The sequence below is a fragment of the Crotalus tigris genome, unplaced genomic scaffold (assembly GCF_016545835.1).
Source record: "Crotalus tigris isolate CLP2741 ecotype Arizona unplaced genomic scaffold, ASM1654583v1 scf7180000017739.2905288, whole genome shotgun sequence".
NCBI classification, from domain to species: domain Eukaryota; kingdom Metazoa; phylum Chordata; class Lepidosauria; order Squamata; family Viperidae; genus Crotalus; species Crotalus tigris.
Window position 1 is genome coordinate 1,220,538 of NW_024096605.1, and position 6,000 is coordinate 1,226,537.

Below are 6,000 nucleotides of genomic sequence, written 5' to 3' on the forward strand. Positions count from 1 at the left end.
GGACAATGACCTGTCTGAGATGGTATAGGTCCTCGTGCTTGAGCAAGGGGCTGGACTAGAAGACCGCCAAGGTCCCTTCCAGCTCTATTCTATTCTAACATGTATGGAATTGTCCTGTAAATGGAATTTGAATCTCTTTTTAGCATTGGTTATTCTTTTGGTTAAATTTCCTTTAGTGTTTTGATCTCCTTTTTTGCTGGGAAAAAGAAAACAAAGTTAGGTACATTTGCATCACTGAATGCATTGCCTCAAAGCTTGGAGCCATTTAAATTAATTTTTATGTACTCCATTCAGTTTAGTAAAATATTTAGTAGTGCTCTAATAGTGTAAAGCATTAGGCTGTAATTACAAGGACATAATACAGAGACTAATAGTTCTGTTGAAACACAACTGTGATGCATGATTGCCCTATTATTATAGCCAATTTGAAGCAACATGATTATTAAAAAAATTTATCACAGATATAGTCTTGATTTTGTTACAGGTTGTAATAAAAAGTAGGCATTTAAACAACAGTTATTTTCAGCCTCATAAGACAACTACGATAGGCAGATTTCCATGTCCTTTAAAATATTTTTCTTGATGAATTGGTGATCAGTGAGAATTTTAGAGCATGCATAACCTCTTTTGTGATTTGGTGGAAGACACTGGGGTTTGTAATTATGACAAAAAATGAACTGTTCTCAACCAAAAAGATCAGCTGCCCAGCAAAGTTAAGATCTATATTAATATTCCCAACCTGTGTCCTAAATTGGATTGGATTGAATAGGAATTCTACTTAAACATTTTTGAAGATTACAGAATTGGAGAATGGAATTTGGTTACAAGAATGCCTTTGATCTTATGTGTTTGATAAGCAAACAACATCATTGCACAACTGGATTAGATTAGATCAAACAATTAAATAACAATATGTACACATTGTTTACACATTTATGTAAACAATGTGTACATAAATAATTGGTGAACTATTTTCAAGTAGTGTACTGAGTTATAACGCAATTTGGCGTAAACAGCATATTAGGGAAAAAAAGATCTTGAAGAAGATTATTTGTCACGCTGATGATCTTTTTAAAATAGAGATTTAAAACAAGATTTCTTCTACAATTAGATTTGCATTTGGCAAACTCCTGTTGTAATTATAAATGCATTTGCTTCTCGCAGAATTGAAAATATAAGCTTATATATTGGAGCAGTGGGAGAGACATCTGGTTCTGTGAAAATACTGTGAAAAAGTACATTCTGGATGTCACTTTTCTTGAGAATCCCTGTCAATTACTCTCGATATTGCTCATGTAGTTAAGATGGGAATTTATACTGGGCACTTTGGCAGTTCTGAAAACTGAGGGTGGACCTATCCCATCTTCACCCAAGGTCATCTGCAGCCTGTAGCAATGGTGGGATGTATCAAATATAGGAAGGTGTCCTACGGCAGGGTCTGGCAAACCTATGCTTGGGAACGCAAGAGTGTCCACTGCTTGCTTAAATGATTCACACAGACCTCCAAAGAAAATAAAATGCAGTTATAACCAGTTAAAATCTTGGAAGACTGCTGAAACTTTAGATATCATTTTTATTGAGCTTTTTTTTAATGGGGGGAGGGGACAGCAGGGATTTGAAAAAGCTGATGACCTCTGTGTCCAAACAGCCTCTTCCCATAGCTGCACTGCAGGTGCTACCAAAAGTCATCCTTGGAATGTGTGTTTCTTGTAGAAAAGGAATCCTACACCTTTCCTTCCCTCCTCTTTTTTTAGATGAGAGAATCTGAGGCAAGGCTGAAATAGGATCTATTAGGAAGAGCAAATCAGGGAGGATCTGCTCTGGAGGCCTCAGGAATAGTTTCACAGTATCGTGAAAAAAACAACAAAACCTAAAACAGCTTCTGAAAAGTGCTATTGAAAATTTAGTTGCCTACCTTTTTTGTCCAAAATTAAAATATTATGCTTCCATACTAGTGTCAGCAATCAGATAAGATAACCTTTATTGTAATTTTTTTTACTGTGGGCACAATGGCACACATCAAAAATAAAATTTAGTTGCCCACTCTCAAAGTGAAACATATACATGAGGGTAGTTTAATGTCAAGGGCAATTGCTTGATTTTGTTTTGGAAGTTACATTATCTGGAATTTTAAAACATATGAGAATGTACAATGTCATCAGTAACGCCAAAGATTACAGTTGTGAGAAGAAGTGTTTGTGTGATCATGAAATTTTGCTGTTAGTCATAATTCGTGTGATGGCAGTGGTAATACATTTCATTGGTCAGTTAAAGACTTTGCAGCCTGCATTGTAGAACATGCTAAACAATGTTGCTAAGTGATAAATTTCATTGAACTTTAACGTGTTGGCCAAACCTAGCTCATTAATTTGGCTTATGATCTATATCAGTGGTGGTGAACCTATGGCACCCATGCCAGAGGGGGCACTCAGAGCCCTCTCTGTGGGCCCGTGGGCCTCGCTCTTTGGTTACGTTTTCACAGGAAAAAGCCATTTCTCAACCCTTCCTAACCAAAACAAGTCTCTGGAGCAAGAGTACTGTTTTCAGCTTTGAATTATATCAAATCTGACATCAGAAACAGACTAACACATGACCTGAGTGCTGCATGTGTTGCTCTTAAACTTACAAAGTATGAGCCAAGGTTAGACAAATTATCAGCATGCGTACAACAGCAAAAATCACATTAATTGTTCAAAAGCATGCCAAATGCAAACTTTTACCTTTCAATAAAAAGTTATTTGTATCATTGAAAGCTTTGTTATTGTGTTTTTATTGTAAGACAAAAGATGTTAATGTATGAGTTTTTTTTTTCTAAACTAAAACCTCAGTATTCAGGTTAAATTGCCGTGTTGGCACTTTGCGATAAATAAGTGGGTTTTAGGTTTAGTTTGGGTACTCGGTCTCTAAAAGGTTCGTCATCACTGATCTATATACTGCTTTTACCTTTATATTAGGTAAATATAATAGAGACCCAGTTTGGTATATTGCTAAGGCACTGGGTTAGAAACTGGGAGACTTCTAGTCTCAGCTTAGTCATGAAACCAGTCCCGCTCTCTGTTTTTGTGGGGACAAAAAGGAAGCAAAAAGTATGTTGAACATGTTTACTCTTGAGTTACTTGTAGAAATAATAAAAATAGGATATAAATAAAAATAAATAGGAATATCAAGCTTTTCTATGATTAAATTACGTGTAAGGAAGGGAGTGTTGCCTTACCCTTGCTAAGAAGAAACTATAGAAAATGAAGGCCTGGTCAGGAGAAACAAATAGATACAGTGCTGGAAACCATAGAGGTTTTTAAAAATAAAATTAGCTCTCACTTTGGAGGATTCCACTTGTTGAATTAACCCTTTGCTGTAATGCCTAAAGAAGCATCCCTCTCCTTTCTTTCTCTGAAGTGATTGAGACGAAGACCTCTTCGTCTCAATCCAGTTTCTTCCTTCCTGCTTTAGTGTGGCTCTTCATATTCTTTCAACCTTCCATCCACTTCTACTCTGTATCTACTATGCCTCTATGAACCCGATCTGTCTTATTTACCATGTTTCTACGAACCTGAAAAGAGAATCCTCTATATCAGGGGTCTTCAAACTTGGCTCTTTTATGACTTATGGACTTCAACTCCCAGAATGCCTCAACCAGGCACACTGGCTGAGGAATTCTGGGAGTTGAAGTCCACAAGTCATAAAAGAGCCAAGTTTGAAGATCCCTGCTATGTTTAGATGGGAACTTGATTATTTTTTATAAATATGCCAACCTATCCTATTGGCCATTAGTTTTAATTATTCAACTAATATAAATTGTTAATTTTAATGCCCTACCTTTGATGTGTGGCCTTGGGCAGGAGTATATAGAAGCATAAGCATAATATTACAGTCAACAAGCTGAACTCAGCTACTATATTTGTTCACTTGGTGATGCCCTGGGAAGATTAAGAGGAAATATTGTGAAGATCAGCCATTAAAGCAAACAATTATCTATCTCAAATTAATTAAGGCAGAAGGAACACCTGTGATCAGCACAGATTTGCAGAACATTTTCATTAATTTCCAATAAAGCAAGGTACTTATGAAAGGATCTCTGGTCTATTGCTGGTTATGATTGTGTCAGAATATGTTTATTAAGATATAAATAAATATGAGGATGTGTGCTAAAGTAGCTATTTAGGACAGTATAAATATTTCCTCTAGGCACACTAACTTCTTCTCAAGCTTCTTCAAACATAGCTAGATTAGGCTGATTATTTGCTATATGATGACCATATGTTCTACATTAGACAGGAGAGTTCTCTATGAAAGGCTTTCTAATGCAAAGCTTGATTTTTCTTAAAAAAAGAGCAGAATGCCAAAACTTTGATGTTGCCCCTCAAGAGCTAGCTGAACATGGATAGTTGACTGAGAGGTATGCAGTTCACCTGGACCTACTGTAAATTATCTTATTTCACAGAGATGGCGTATAGTCTTTTTACAAATAAAGAAATTGTCTTTAATTTTGCATTACATGTGACACTTATATTTTTTCTTCTTTCGCAGGTAATGTGTTCTCTCTGGGTGATGTGTAAGTATCCATCTGAATGATGAGTAAACAAGTGCAGCAAAATCATGCAACTTTAAGTCACCAGGGACTATGTTTTTATCCTCTTCCTTTTTGGCTTCAGCTAGAGGGCAACTAGAGGTAGGATGTTTGTACTATCATATAATCAGGGTGGGTGGATTGGAATTTCAGCTGTCTACATATTTATGGGCCAGATAAATACCTTGCTGAAGTTTAATGGTTCTTTTGGAGTCTTACTGAAGCCTGTCTAAAAGTTGGCCCTGAAAATTATTATTTTTTGCTTCTGACTTCGGTGATAAGAACTTGAGGTGTTCTGCGGGCTGGAAAAATGGGACCTACCTTTGATCTATAGATATGGCCATGTAATTATGTGTACTTTACTATGCCACATGCAAGTTAAGGAAATGTTTGCTGGACACTCTAAAAACATCTTTCTCTCTGTAGGGTTGCAATGGCCCTGACATTCTTTATAAGGAGCACTACATGACAGTGCTCACTAGAGTCTTAACAGTATGTATTTATTTATTTTGGAAATGAACATTATCAAATAAAATATTTTGGGTTTTGTTTGCTTATGCTGTATTTGCATGCATTGCTTCCAGTTATTTCAATAGGGAGATTCTGGGCCCTGAATCCACTGTGATGATCAGCTTGCTCATAGAAATATAGGTATGGTGAGGAGTGGCCATGTTTTAATATAATCTCGCTGTTCTCTAGAATTCTGCAGAGAGGAAAGCCTGGGATATCACATCTTCACAGTAACATATTCCAAACATTTGGAATGTATTGGAGATTAATACTCATGATTTATTTAGGGTTGTGAATGCAAGGTTTGTAGGCACTGTTAAGATCCCCAGATTTCCAGCTTGCAATGGTGCAGTTTCCCATTTAATTTAACAAGAATCTAATAAAGGCTATATTAATCTTCCAGTAAATTCAATGGATATATAAACAACAAAGTCCTCTGCCTCTCAAAGAGAAAAGAATTTGGCTAGGAACAGTGGCTGCAATATCAGAAAGTTTTGACATTTTTAAGGAAATTCAAAATTCCACCAGTTATCTTTAATGGAAAATATAAAAAAAATAGAAACAGGAAAAGACTGAAAATAGTAAAGTAGAGACCTTTGAATAAGAAGGGAAAGTAAAAAGGGGGGAAGGCAAATATCCTGAAGGTGGCAACTGGACTTTCTTGGGTTTTTTTTGAAGACGTTTCACTTCTTATCTAAGAAGCTACTTCAGCTTTGACTACCTGGTGGGGAATGGAAGGATTTATATTTCTTGCAGACAGCTGGTCATTTGCATTCTTTTAGAGAGTCGTTGAGGCCACTTGGAGGTTTACCTGTGTCCTCAGGGTCACCTGAGCAGTGCAGATGTATGTGGAACCTTCCTGGCTGCAGGATGTTTTCTGCCCTGTATCCCTTCACCGTTGAAGACAGGCACAGACTTCAACA

At 36.6% G+C, this 6,000-nt stretch overlaps 1 protein-coding gene across 1 annotated transcript in view; it reads left to right on the forward strand.

Moving 5' to 3' along the window:
* Positions 1 to 5,720, forward strand: part of RWDD3 (RWD domain containing 3) — a 295,791-nt gene extending 290,071 nt beyond the window's left edge. Inside the window, exon 5 of the mRNA XM_039339788.1 lies at positions 4,528 to 5,720. The gene's annotated coding sequence lies outside the window, so the exon portion shown is untranslated. The remainder of the gene's footprint in view (positions 1 to 4,527) is intronic.
* Positions 5,721 to 6,000: the final 280 nt, after the last annotated feature.